Raw genomic sequence first — 15,701 nt, 5'->3', positions numbered from 1 at the left:
CGCAACAATTGTTTAGCCTTGCGAGACAAAACTCTGTTGCGCAAGATTCTATATTTTAACCCCATTTCTCCTTCTTCCCCTCACTTCCCTCTTCTTCCTTTTTCCCTGCGCGATACCCTCTCTCTCTTTCCTCTGTATCTCCATCTTTCTCTCCGTCCCTCTCTCCGGCCGTCGTGACTTCGTCTCCAAGAGGTAATTTCCTCTTTAGTTTTTATTTTCAATTTTCTTTATTTACAAATTGGGGGTTAGAATTAGGGTTTTTTTGGTTTTTTTTCTTTTTCAAATTGGGGGTTAGAATTAGGGCAGTTGGGTTAGATTTAGGGTTCGTAAATTGGGGGTTACATTAGGTTCTTAAATTAGAGTTTTTAGGGTTCTTAATTGGGGTTAGATTTAGGTCTTAAATTAGGGGAACGATTTAGGCAGTGAGGTTAGATTAGGTTTTCTAAAATTAGGGGTTAGATTTAAGGTTCTTAAATTAGGGGTTCTTAAATTAGTGGCGATTGTCATACTACAATCAAGTTTATGTCCAAGTGCTCAGGAAGAGTTATCATAGTGAGGGATAACAATAGGTTTCATAGGTTTGAGGATGGAAAGTGCACATAAGGAGATTAGTTCTATAAACTTCCATGTGCTTCCCTTTGTTTTTGTTTTCTCTGTGATTGCACGTTGCTCTCTTCATAAAATATGTAGACATGAACACATCTAGAACATGGGTTGAGCGAGTTGGCATTTTTCATATTTCAAATTTCATTTTTTGGAGAAAGGGTTCAGTAATTTGGGATTTTTTTTCCATCCAAATTTGAGTTTCCTGGAGAATGATATTGTATTGTAAGTTCTCATATTCTAGATGGGTATTTATTTGCTCTCTTGAGGAAATTTGTTTTTCTTTTTTGGATACCAGGTGAGGTTTTTTGTCAACGAATACTTTCATTGCTAATAATGTCATTCTTTAACGAAAATACTTTCATATGATGAGATTGTCATTCTTGATTTTTTTCAATTTTCAGGAGAAAAATCCACTAGCTTTTGGATGTACACTTTGGTCACCTACATTACTTTATGGTAATTTTAATTACTATTTCCATAATTTTGTTACCTTCCATTGCTTTCTAGAATTGTTGTTTGACTTCAAGTTCAAGTGGTCTACTCGAAAGTAGTCCCATGGATTTTGATATTGTTGTGGTTGACTTGCTTTTTTAAGGTTCATTTGATGAGAGCTTACATATCAGAATTAGATGTTTTGGTTACTCTCTTTTCATTGGTTTTCTGATTGTATTCATTGACAAATATTGTATTTTGATTTTTGAAAATAGAAGGTTATCATCTCTACTTCTAGGGAGATGCAAAGAAGGTTATCAGTTATCCTCTGCTTCCCTTTGTTTTAATTGTGTTATAGCACATGTTGTGTGTATTGGCATGATATATTGAACTTTGTAACTCCTAAGATGTCTAATGCTTTCTTTTTCTAGCTATGATGCTTGTATCCCTGGTTATTGTTGAATATGTGCCATGCTTTTTTGTTTCTATCCATTAACTTGGGTGCATGTTCTTGGTTTCTGCTACCCTCGAGGAGCCAAATTGCTAGCTTGTGGCTTATTTGTCACTTGAATTCCCTGACACACAAAGAGCACATACATACAGATTTTGCCTCCAACTACTCCTTTATGCTAGTTTCTTCTTATAAGTTATAATTGTTGGGTCTATATCCTATCTAAATTGATTAGTTTGTGTATAGTATATTAGTTTTAAGTTTTGTTTCTGCCTAACTTGAATTGGGTTTAGAATTTGGGTTTTTAAATTTCGTTTTAAATTTAAGATGAAATTATTAGTATGTGTATGGTAAGTTAAATCTTTGTGTACAAAACAAATTGATTTCCAATTTTGTAGATGTCACACCTCATTAGAACCCGGAGGGCGATGACTTCTACACCTAGTCCGATTACTACACCTACTATTGCCGCCACTGCTCCGGCATAGATGGACCATAGGCCGGTCAATTCGGTTGACCCAGTTGGTCCTTCAGTCCCATAGGCGCAGGCATCGTCGACTTCTTCAGTGGCGTTGCCTATTAGCGCCCGACGTACTCACCGGCGCCCCCGCACTACAGACCAGATGTTGTCATCGGGATCCATAACCGATGCCTCGGGTACACGACCAGGTATACAATCCTAATTCACTCCCTCATTCCCATGTTAACTGAATTTTGTTATTTTAGGTTCAATTTGTTATGTCAAGTCATGTAAGGATTTAAAAGTTTCCATTGTTTTCTCTTTTCTTGTTTGCAATTTCTTCGCTTTCAGAAATGGGTTTTGTCATGAAATCGAAATTGTGTGTATTCCATAATTCATATCTGTTAATTTTTATGTTTTTACAATTTTTTTTGTTAATTTATGTGTCATTTCTTAGTTACTGAAATGGGTTTCTCACGGAATTGAAACGATAAAGTTGTGGAAGAAATTTGATGATGAGGAAATGGCGAAAATGTTTAACTGGGAAATGAAAACCTTGGTAATTATCATGAAGCAAAGTATTTAGAGTCGTAGAAGTTTCGGTTGTGACTGTCAGAGTCTTACAAAAGTCAATGTGGATGAGGTTATATGGAATTGTTTGCTATGGCAGCTTAGAATTCTTTGCCAAGCTTGTTGCCAGCAATGTCAAGAGCCTGTGTATACAAGCTCGAAAATTGGCCGTCTTGGATGGCACTTGTCGCCATTTTTAGAAGTTTGTTATGGTCTCTGAAAACGCTCGAATTGGAAATATATTCTAATTAGGAGAAAGGAAATAGTGGCCTCAAACACAGAAGTAGCTGTGATGCTCAATAAGTAACTTTTAGTAGAAATAGAGGAAGAAAATGTATGTGAATGTTAACTGATCAGTTTTATTATTTTAGGTTCAATTTGTTAAGTTATGTCATGTAAGGATTAAAAAGTTGTCATCGTTCTAAACCTTTTATTAAACTGTTGTGATCATTGTGTTGGATGCGTATATTGTTTATGTTATTTTTAGGGTTTTGAGAAATGTTTTAATTATAGGGGAGGTTATGCCGAAATTTTAGTAGGATTTGTTATTAGTTTTGGGTTAATGATTTTTTTATCTCTTTGCAGCGAAGAAAAACACCCTAGGACCTTGTCGGCAATTGAAGACGGCGAAGGTCACCCGAGTGACCAACGGTCGTATCCCAATCGGATACGATGAGCGACATCGGGCAGCACCAACTGCGGAGTAGCATAATGCATTGGCCCACGACATTGGGCATGTCGTGCAGACCTTTTGCCCTATGTTGTGGAAGTCTTGGAAGGCGAGCCGGAGGAGACGAAGAACACGGTGCGCAACCAATTGTCCGTAAGTAGAGTTGCATTTTTAATGCTTTTCATGTAAAATTTATATATTTATATTTATTACTGTCTTTTATTACTAATACTTTCCAAATATTTGTTACATTGCAGACAAACTACAATTTGGAAGACATGGACGAGGACATGTTCACGTACCTCAATCGGCTCTTCTCCAAACGCTACAAGTAGTAGAAAAGTGACTTGCACGAATGTTTCCAACAATTTGATGATCCGCAAGTCACTCTCGATGAGGGTTGTCAAAAGGAGTTGAAGGACTGACAAGATAGTTGGGTTTAGCTTTGCGGTCATTTTCAAGAGCGGGGCTATGTGGTACGTTTTTAATTACGACTTCTTTCATTTTACTTTTTTTAATTTTTACTAATGTTTATTATTATTTTTTTAATTTTCTTTAAGTATTACAACTAATACGTTTATTTTTTTAATAACAGAAGAAGGCGAAGGCGAACAAGATCAATCGGGAGAAGAAGATTCTTCTCCACCATTCGGGTTCAAGGCCTTTCTCCTATAAGATGGGGGCGTGATGGAAGGTATATATTACATCTTTCATTTCCAATTTTAAAATGTCACTAATAATTTTTTTTTCTTACTAACATTTTCCTTATCTTTTTCGATTTCAGGAGGGTTCAAAATTTCCGGAAATCGACGGCTTTGCTAATGTTTATGTTCGGCCTGGGAATGAGTTGACCGCGAGTCCCTTCATGTAAGTAATTTCTTATGCATTCAACATTTACACTAATTATTTCAAATTGTTTTCTATTAATAATCCATGCTTTTTTTTTCACAAGCAACTATGGTGGAGAAGAGTCAATCGGTGCTTCAAGAGTCCGCCTCCCAGCTTCCCTCGGACATGCCGATTGAGTCTGTGGATCCCCCTGAGGATGCAGGGTTTCACATCATTATAGAGACGTTGGACCATACTTTCGGTCGGAGGCCAGGGACTTATTGTCGGGGGATGGGAAATGCCAGGCAGCAGGATAGTAGAGCCTCATCATCATCGCAGTCAAAGGGCCAGGTTACGGCTTTGACGCAAGAAGTCGCTGGGCTGAGGAGTGAGCTGGCATCGTACAAGTCTCAAATGTCGATGCTTGTACAAGCCCTCAGTTCCTTCGGAATACATCTCCCCGATTTTTCTGCACCATCGCCCTCATAGCCCTTCCACACTGAGCAAGCACAGCAATCAGGCCCGTTGACCTCCGACCCCGTCCCCAACCAGCAGCAAGATCCTTCGAACGACATTCCTATAGATTTTTTTGCTTTTTTTTCATAGTTTTGTTCCTGCTTTCTTTTAAAACTTTATATTTGTACGTACATTTTTATTCATTAATTTGCTTTTTTTTTTATTAGTATGAAATCTTCTTTTTTTTTTAATTTTCCCTTTATTCTATTTTTTTTTTTAAATTACACTTGCGCGATGACGAACAGTCATTGCGTAAAATTAAGCGCGTCATATAACTTCGTCGCGCATTACCATGCGCCTCTTACATTTTTCGTCGCGCAAACTTTTTGAGACGAACTAGTCACAAAGCGTACTTGTACCCTTTTATATCGTACAACGAAAACCTTCGTCTGTATAACTTTAGCGCAACGAGTAGTAAAGCGTCGCACATTTTTTTTTTGCACGACGAATTTGAAATTTTTCGTCACGCAATGTCTTTTTTCACAACCTTTACGCGACAAAATACGCTCGACGATTTTCTGGTCGCCATAGTTTTTGTGCGACCTAATAATGATTTGCGCAACAAAAATCTCCCTCGTCGCGCAAACTGTTTAATTTAGTAGTGTGATCTCCCGCCCTTAAATTTGCTGGACTTTCTAGAGCACGTCAACAGGAAAGGTAGAAAAGAAGGCTTTCCCAGGGAACATCCCCTCCTATGTACAGTCCTTGGATTTAACATTTGGACATTTTTATGTGCAATCGGAGAAACATTTTTTTATATCTACATCTCTCATCACGTTATAAGAATATACACAATGAATAAATATAGATGAATAAGATACATTTTCAATTACATAACAGAATCTCACGTATTTTCGCCAAAAGTTTCTTGGTACGTCACATATATGCCAAATATGAACTTATGGAGGCTGGCTCCACCCCTTGTTAAAACTTAAGAGGCATTGTGCCAGCTTTCACGGAAATGATGTGGGATCTTTAAATGTTTATAGGTTCAACACCCACAATGTGAGAGGCAGTTGCAACAATGCGACATCCGCCATTTATAAAGACACTTTCCTTCATTCTTAAGGCCATGCATGCATGTTACGTTGCCAATAGAGTGCTCACACAGGTACATACAACAATATACTAATCTTTCTCACGTGAAACTCAACCATTATCTCATCCCAAACGTCTAGGTATAGCTGAAATTTATATATATATCTAAACCTGATTTAAGCGGTGAAACTGAAGAATGCATCTCATATCAAAAATTTGAGAAAATATTAAATTATAGTTTATATTAAATTGTTTCACTATTTTTTTTTTGGTCAATCAATTAAATTCCATTAAAAGAGAAAAATAATACAAATGTAAACACCATCCAAAAAGAGAGTCCAAAAGAGTCAAACAAAGCCCAAGTTTACATAAAGAAATTAGAATGAAATAGGCCCAAAAGAGGCAGTCCATAGCAATACAAAAGCCAAAAAACCGGAGAACTGAAAAAAGAAAACAGTTGCCTCCACCATATTAGCCGCACCACCACCCCAAAGCTGCCACCACGTAGAAGAAGGACCAATGAACCAAATGGATCAATAGAGGATGTGGATAGACACGCCATCCGTGCTATGAGGGCTACCATAATCGTACCAAATAGTGCAAAAAGTACTTTAAAAGCAACTAACCACCAAGGAGTGTCGCCAGATAACATCCTTGAAGGAAACATCCAAAGAGTTGAATAGCAGAGGTAGATGGTAGAGGATATGTGATGAGGAATGATACTTAGAGAGAAAAATGACAGATATGAGATAAGTTCAGGGTAAACTAAAAGCAAAGCTCAGAGAACACTGAGACAGAGGCTCAGACCAACTACAACCGCGAAAAATAGACATAACAAGGTAAGATAAGGTGAGAAAAAGGAGAAAAAGGTTGGGGAATGAGAGAAGAGGACTGAGAATTGAAAGGTTTTGGCTACCACCGACCCCAACCAAAGGAGGAGTCGACCATATTGTGGAGAAGTTTTTAAAGGTGAGCGAGAGAAGGAGAGAAGTAAAATATCTGATAGTCCTAAATGGTTTTACTCTTATCTATACCAATGCCCTTTGTAATAAAACCAAATCGATATGTCAAACTGTAGGTGATTAAGTTGGGATACCAATGGAAGTGTATATGAAAGTGTAGAACAATATTTACTCTCAATGTTCAAGTCCACATATGACATGTGCAGAGTAACCAGCTATGAGCAAAAGAATACTGGAAAAATGCATGCAGCGTAGAAAAGTGATCAACGTTAGGGCACCATCAATGTCGATCCCTCATTGATCTTATTTCTTTTCATCAAACGAACAAGAAGAGTCAGGGTCAACTAGCTAAAGCCCCATTACTTAACAAACAAGGAGCCCTAGTCTCTAGCTAAGCTAGAATTCCATTGATCGTATGACTTATGAGTACGTGAGAGAAAGAACTGTATGTTTGTAGGCTGTAATTGCGCGTGTGTAATGGTTTCAATTGTACCATTAATGGGCACATAATTTTCTATCAATATTCTTACGTTTTCTTTACTTGGATAAGTTTGAATAATCTGTTGGATAAGTTTGAATAATATGAACCGCTTCAATGGTCACACATAGGTAAGCACAAATTGTACGTCATTTATTGGAAAGCACATCAAACTGAAGAAGATAGTCAAATTGTGTCTTTATTCTTTTTGTTCTTTTATCGTCGAGAAAAATTTGATAGAACCAAGCAGAGAATTCGAATTCAAGAGGAATTCCTTTTTTTCACAGACCAAACTATGAGCTAGTTGATTCAAATATTTTGTGTTTCGTTATTCTTCTTACCGAAGTTACGGGGCCGGTTCAATAACTGAGGTCTAAGAATAAATTACAATCCAGCCTTTGTAACTTAATGTGTTTATATAAAGTAATTAAATTCTTTAATGAGGAATAATTCAAAAATATCCAACATTTTTCTGAATTTTCAAGTTTTTGGAGCTTACTCTAGAGGCAAATATGTCATTTGCTGACATGACTCATTCAATGATTGAGCAACGCACCCTTTAGTTTCCATCAGGTTGTGTTAAAGATGAGCATATATCTTTGGTTTTGGTTGCACAAGTTATGAGCAATCTCATCTGTGACCCCACTATATATACACATTACACAGTTTTAATAGCGACGAGGAGGGTTTTACACAATTTTATACTGCGTTCTTACTGTAATTTTGACCAAAAAAAAAATTGAATTAATTTCATGCTGTTTTCTTTGAAGGAAAAAACTTATGTGAATCACAACTGTAGTAACAATTGAGTGACAAGAAGTTATTGACCAAAAACAAAAAGAGATAGGAAGAACAGTTATATTGATCAATGTTTTGGTTTTCAACCCTTGTTGAGAAATTTTTAATATGATTGTAACACTACTTTATGTTTACTAATTTATTTATGTAATGAGAAGTGTACGGACATTTATATAGACTACATAAACTCTAAACAAAACAAATCCTTCCCCTTGAATCAAGTTGTTCTCGTACTCGCATTATCATGTGTCATGTATCAGGAACACTCCCAATAAGTTTTTACCTTCGTTTATGGACATGCCAACCCCACTTAGCTAAACCGAAGTGAAAGAATATCATTGGTGTTGGATATTGTGTTCTATCTAACAGTGAAGGCATGGCCCAGGAGAAGAAATTTTTTATTATGATTGGAACACGGGTGTTACACTACGTATTTTTATATAAATAATGATAAATTTTATTTTTTAAGTTATTAACTTTTTAACACACATATCCCACCATTTGTATAGTAACATGTACCACTCCGTGTATCAATCACACTAAAAAATATCTTCTCCAGTAGAGTGGGTTGTGACTTATGAATGGCTATTGTCTGGGGCATAACAACAAACAATTAATGTCCTTCAATTCATGGCTCCATATAAGGACCATAATGACAATGACTTATCTTTAATGGGGCCAACTGAAAACGATTTGCATTGCTTAAAGTCTTCAAAGGCTGACAAGATCCTACTGGACATGTCCAAAATCTAAATTAAGCCAATGAAAGGAAGACGATCTAGCCAACATCATTGTGTTCTGCAGAGCACCACATGAAGAAAGCCGATACAAGTTTTATGCCACAGTGACTTTAAGTATTAACAAACGGGGATGTTACCGAACTCTTTGGTCAAATTTTCTAGTTCTATTTTATCCGTTCACTCTCTAAATATCTACACTACAAAAACAAAGTGAATCAAATTAGCATTCATTTAACTATTAGATGAACATCATCAAATTTTTAGTGTTTGGATGAATAACATGTTTCGTTTATTTGTTGGATTACCATTAATTTTAAATTTGGTTAGTTTTGAACAGAGTTGATCTTTAAAAGGTGACATCGAAATAAACTGTTTGGTTTGCTTTCCAACATTACAAGATGAAAATGAAAGCCAAAAAGATAAAAAAAGAATGTTCAAACGAAAAATTTGCTAGTACCCCTTCGAATGATTGAAAAATAAAAAATCAGTCAATTCTTCTGAAGCATTCATGTAAATTAAAAGAAGTCTTTCCGTTTATGTGGAAGCCGGCAACAATATTAGGCAAAGCTGCAAAGACCCAAATAAAAGGGATCCATAGGAAAGAGAATTTGTTATAAAATGTGACCAGTATGCAGACACTACACTATATTGTAAATTTACAATATGGAATAGTTTCAAAATCAAGGCTAGCTAGCTGCGACTAAAAGTCCTAGTTTTGATATTCAATTTTGAATATGTTATAAATAGACAAAATGTTCGAACCTTTGTTAGAGAATGAAGTGGAACGGGATCAATGTAATTCTCTGTTTAGTTTATTTACTTGTGTTAGACAAGGGGAAATGAACATAAAGAAGCGAGGTGAGAAAATATCGAAATGATCCACAAGATAGTTGAATAGGCCCACAATTATCTCCTTGAATTCTTTGAAAAAATGATGGGATTCAACATCAATCTGATTGAGATGGTTTAATTACAATCCTTGCAAGGGTTATCATCTGATACAACAATATGTCTGTTCAATAACGGTTGCCCATTAGAGTTGGTAATAATCCTGCATCATGGTGGATCCTGGATAAGCCAAGGGTCGTACCAAAGCATGTAAATTTTTTGACTAATGAACTTTTGGTTCACAACATTATGTGCTTTAGTTATCTTTATGTATGTACTAGCATATGAGCACACAAAAAGTGTGTGAGAAAATTTTTTATTTTTGTTTTTGAAATAGAAGGAGAGAGGAAGAGAGTGATAGAGAATGTGGGAGTGTGAAGTTTTTTTAATTTTTTTTATTTTTAATTAGAGATTTGTTAGGATTATATGTAGATGAGATTTTGAAAAAAAAAACAGCAAAATTTGGTTGTGTGAAATTACATTTCTGCCCCCATATTTCTTATTCATATTCTGATTTAATTAGAGAGTTAAACTAGTAATTTCATAGTATTTTGGTTAACAATGAGTGTTTTATTAATTAGCAGAGATAATACAATCCACTCGATAAACCACGCAACTTCTCCAATATAACGTACCCTTCAGGGTATTATTAGAGGTAATGCATAGATTTCACATTATTTGTCTTTCTTGTTTCAATGTAGTATCATTTAAACGTATATCTTTAAAACTCAACAAATTTCTGTCATTTAGTATTACGGTCTAGTAGTATTTCTCTTCATTTGTAAGTGCGAGGTCTTAGGTTCAATTTTCGCCAAAGGCGAATTTGAACCACATTACTATGGCTAACCCAGTGTGAGGCTTAGGCCACTCCTCCAATCCTTAGTGTAGATACTATATTTTGTTCCAAAAAAAAAACTTAACAAATCGTGCTCAGGAAAACCTCAACAATTTATTTATAATAAAGGAAACTACACTGTCACTTTTATTTTATTGAAATTACAAGCTTTCAAACAAAAAGGTTAGAAATGAAAAACATAAAATTGATTTAATCAGACGCATAAACTTCATTTCTCATTTCCACAATGAAGTTACAAACATCCAAATGGGATTGTGTCCATTTGACCAAATAAATTGAACACTAAACCATGTATATCCATCTGATCAGCCAGGTTGATGAAATTAGTCTTGACATACTTTCCTTTGAGTGATGCATGATAAAGATCCACAAGTTTGATTCATACAAGTTTTTCCTTTATAGCAATTACATTCTTAAAGCTTGAGACTGAATTATTCTTTGGACCTTGGTTATAACTATGAAAACCCTTGGGTTTACCCTTTCCATTCTATTGACTTTGTCTATGGCCACGTCCTCGTCTGTAGTTACTACCATGAGAGGATGTGGTATTTTTTTCAAGGGAAGCAACATTCACTTTTGAGAATGATGGCGTTCCAGTTGACTGGGACTGAAGATTTTTCATCGAGAGCTCATTGTTCTGTTCACCCACGAAGAGTATTGTACTAATATCAACTGATTGTACTCTATAAAACAGTGATCGCTATGTTGTTGTTGCATGAGCAAATTAGAGGCATGACAAGTACTATTTTTTTTCCAGCATGTATGCTTCAATGACATTATCCTCACAAAGTTTCATTTTGAAGTTGATTCTAAACATTGCAAAAATTTATACTCAGTGACTAACTTAAAATCCTAAAATCGCAAATGTGTCTAGTCATAACGAGCTCTTAGGATAATCACCATTTTGGGTGATTATATCTATCGATTAAGGCATTCCAAAGAGCCAGTGGGTTATGAACCGTCAGATATTAGCTCTTTAATCCTTAATGGATGTGCTGACGAATAAAATTCATGGCTTTCACTTGACCTTGGGAGGATGCAATGTTTCCTTTTTTAATAGTGCCTCTAAGATTTCCTGCCTCGAGATGAATCTTGGCATCTACGACCCATGTACGGTAATTCTTTAAGTGTTGTCACAAAATCAAGTTTTTCCAGGTTCATCTTTTTTTTTCTGATAAAAAAAATAGGGTAAATATCAGTTTACTACCCTCATGTTTTGTGGTTTTCAACATTTAGTACATCAAGTTTTTTTTTCATCCTAGAGTTATACGTAAAGTGTAAATTTTGGGACAATCTCATACATCTGTTAGTCAAACTGTTAAATCTCCCGTTAAGTGATGATGTGGCACCCATGTTGACAATGATTAGGCGCCACATGTCATTAAAGGGTTTTATTTGTTTTTGTTTTTTTTCTTCTTTTGTCTTTTTTTTTCTTCTTCTTCTTCTTCTTCGGACCCCTCCCGACCCCCTCCCTTATTCTCCATCCCTTCTCCTTCTTCTTCATCCTTTCTTCTCTTCAGAGGAGGACCCCTCCCGCCCCCCTCCCTTCTTCTCCATCCCCTCTCTTCCCTACACGCATCCTTCCCGCACACCCACCCATTCCCCTCCTTTGCACTCGCCTTTCGACTCCTGCACATCCACCCACTTCTCACCATCTCTCCCGACCCCCTCCCTTCTTCTCCCTCCTTTCTCCTTCTTCTTCTTCATCCTTTCTTCTCTTCAGATGAGGACCCCTTCCGCCCCCTCCCTTCTTCTCCCTCCCCTCTCTTCCCTGCACCCATCATCCCCGCACACCCACCCATTCCCCTCTTCTACACTCGCATTTCGACTCCTACACATCCACCCACTTCTCACCATCACAAAACTATTAAAAAATTAAAAATTAAAAATTAAAAATAAATATAAAAAAAACCCCCACATCCCAAACCATAAAAAATTGGAAACCCACGAAATTCAACACCATCAAATTCAAAAATTGGATCCCTAGCAACCCTTTCAGATGTCTATCTGGGTTCTGTCTTGAAGAAATGCAATTGCAGAGTTATTTCTTTCTCTGTCTCTCTTCATTCACTTGTTGATTACCGTTGGATTAAATTGGATGTCGAGATTAGATTGAGACTACGAAGGGTCGTACATAGAAACTGGTCGAAAAGAAAACCCAAATTTGAATGTCTGTCTGGGTTCTTAGTGAAGAAATGCAATTACAGCGACCTCGTAAACCTCAGCAGAGGTTTCTGGACCTCGTAACCATCGCCCTTTGTCTCGCTGCCACTGGCAATGGGTAGGCAGAGATCGATTCGGCCACCATCTTAACCTCCTCATCAGCCTTATCATTATCCTCATCGTCGTCATCCTCGACCTCAGCGGCTGCAGCTGCAACCACAGCTGAGTAATTCATCCTGATGAAACCCTCGTCGAGCTCCGCAGTCGATGTCAACCGCTTCTGCGGAAGTGCCACAGCAGTCACTTCGGGGGCCGAGGACAACGTCTTTCAGTACCCCATAGGCAACAAAGATGAGGGTTAGGTGGGTAAGTGGGTGGATGGGTGGAGTCGAAGATGGAGGGGGAAGGGTGAATGTATGACGAGTCGAAGAGGAGAGGATAAGTGCAGATGAGGGGAATGGGTGGGTGTGCGGGGAGGATGGGTGCAGGGAAGAGAAGTGAGAGGGTCGGGAGGGGTCCAAAGAACAAGAAAGAAAGAAAAAAAAAATCCATGTGGACCCTTTGATGACACGTGGCATCCAATCATTGTCCACATGGGCGCAACGTCATCATTTAACGGGAGACTTAACTATTTGACTAACGGATGTATAAGACTGTCCCAAAATTTACACTTTAGGTATGACTCTGGGACGAAAAAAACTTGATATGCTAAATGTTGAAAATCACGAAACATGAGGGTAGTAAACTGATATTTACCCAAAAAATTAACATAGGAGAGGAGAGGGGAGAGAAACTTGTATTATTACTTTCTGCTTTTGATCTTTTTGTCTATGAGAAAAAGAGAAAAACGATGATCAGAATGTCAAAATATGACCTCATTATATAGGATTTTCTCCAAACATAATTGAGTATATGGTTTACGTATGACCATTAGGATCAAAGAAAGCTACAACACGTAGAAAAATGAAAGCCTAACACTGTTTACCCTACAAGCTTAAGATGCAAAGTCTTCTTTGAATAGTAAAACTTTATTCACATGGGTCATTCATATTTGCAACAGCATAGATGATATATTGTTTGTCTGTCTTTTTTAGCCGGAGCAAAAGTGTGATAGACTCATAACCTTTTTCTTTATGAGTAGATAAAAAAGGACATAAAATTAGATTATGCACACAAAAAATGAGTGTGTGAAAATTATTATTATTTTTTAAATAAAACTAGATGAAGCCCACACATTGTGTGTAAATATATAAAATTTATGAAAGAGAGAAGTTTGAGAGAAGTTTGAGAGAAATGTGAAAGAGAGAAAGGGTGAGAGAGAGAGAGAAAAAGTGGAAGATGTTTAAATTTAAATTTTTAATTTAAAATTAAACATATTGGATGATCACATGTGGGTGAGGGCAAAAAAAAAATTTGTCTGTGCAAAATTGCATTACAATCCATAATTTTATTTTGTAATAGAACATAAAATTGTCTTTTCACCTTTTTTTAATTAATAGAAAATTGTTTGTTAACAGGTAGTTTAGATTATGAGCAGTTAGAACTCAATATCAATACTAGTGAATATTGCCGAAGAACCCCATAAACAAGAAGAAATACTTCATGGGACTATCCTATAAATATAATACAAGTCATCCCTATGAAGGCACAATCCTAAGCATGGTCTAAAATATCGATATTATCCCGATATTTTTATCGAAATTTTCGTGTTTTTGGACTACCGATATTTCCGATATTATCGATATTTTAGACCTTGATAGGAACTCTATGTGGTATTAAGTCACTCTTACCATACAATGTATAAAATGTAAAATATTGTACTAATTCATTATATATAAATGATTATGGTGTGTTTAAACTTCTTTCATACACTCACAATGTTTGTCAGCTCACTATATAATCAACTTAAATCAGTTAAATCCATCATGCAATGCATTTCCTTCCAATTTTTTGTGATAAACTAATAGATAATTGACTAAATAAACATCCTGCAAAGTTTCAATAAAAATTTCCAAGTTTTTCTTACAATTTTCATAGTTTTTATTCAATTTTTATCGATATTCATAATATCCTGATATTTCCATCGAAATTTCTGTGTTTTTTAACTACCGATATTTCCGATATCATCGATATTTTAAACCTTAATTCTAAGTCACATCATTAAGAGAGACGAATTAATAACCAACGGATTTTCTCGAAAGTTTTATCCCATCAAGATTCAGCAAGGCTGATGACAATCCATTTGTTAAGTATATCAATCTACATCTTATCTTATCCAAAGTTTTCATTGCAAATGTGCAAAATCTCATCGTTTAATTATTCAAGTCAACTAATGATTCATTACAATGAGTTTATGGGCTTTTTGTCGAACCAGAATGCAGAGAAACCCATCAGCGACTAATATTATATTAATCTAAGGATTAATTAATATTGTGATTTTCAGAAAGCGATAGGGCTTAATCTTCTAAAATAATAGTCAATTATTGCGGTTTTTGGAGTTGTGATTGAATAACCCATTCCGCCATTAGACTTGATTTTTGTTCTTTCTAATTTTTTTTTTTTTTCCAATTCAAACCCGTCATCAAGATTTGAATACATTACACATTATTCATGAGTAATATGAAATAGACGTGATGCTTATTTTTAATTCAAATGATAATGATATCATTTCCCAGCTAAGCTATGGATAAGTAGAAGCATTAATTTTGATTAATCAAAGAGTGAAGAGACAAACCTAAACCAACATTGGAGGAAACCCTGTGACGGCAGTGATCATTTGGTAGGGAAGAAACTTTGTTGTAACGTACACTCACCTTGCTTATTCCTATCTCACTGCTCGTATCAATGGTGGAATATCGTGTAATTGTTCACGATGTCATTAGTTTAAGATTGTTTGATAATTATTTCGATTTTGGATTTTAATTTTTGGTATATTTTGGTGTCGTGATAGGAGAGAAGTGCACGGAGAAACTGATTGAATAAGAAGAGTGAATGAAGGATAGTGGAAGGAAAATAAAAGAAAGATACAAAGAATGACACGTAGAATGAAAATTAAACACAAAAAAAAAAAAACTAAAAAGTTATGCTTGGAGTTATTTTCACTTTTGAATTTTGTTTTCATTCATTGTTTCTTCTTTCATCTCTCAAATAACACATTTTTATCTATTTTTTCCCTATGGGACCATGAATTTTCAGAGGCGAATTAAGGTGCAAGGTTCTAAAAGTCACTAGGCGCTAGTCGGGCG

General features: G+C 36.0%; 1 long non-coding RNA gene across 1 annotated transcript; it reads left to right on the top strand.

Moving 5' to 3' along the window:
• The first annotated feature begins 16 nt into the window (after positions 1 to 16).
• Positions 17 to 4,679, top strand: LOC114819834 (uncharacterized). The gene is made up of 8 exons (XR_011573411.1): positions 17 to 192; positions 1,008 to 1,062; positions 1,888 to 2,158; positions 3,105 to 3,342; positions 3,447 to 3,665; positions 3,785 to 3,883; positions 3,974 to 4,056; positions 4,142 to 4,679. It is a non-coding gene; the product is annotated as an uncharacterized lncRNA (long non-coding RNA).
• The last annotated feature ends 11,022 nt before the right edge of the window (positions 4,680 to 15,701 follow it).

The sequence above is a fragment of the Malus domestica genome, chromosome 11, assembly GCF_042453785.1.
Source record: "Malus domestica chromosome 11, GDT2T_hap1".
NCBI classification, from domain to species: Eukaryota; Viridiplantae; Streptophyta; class Magnoliopsida; order Rosales; family Rosaceae; genus Malus; species Malus domestica.
The sequence above is the reverse complement of the archived record's forward strand: the minus strand, read 5'-3'. Positions and strand labels throughout refer to the sequence as shown.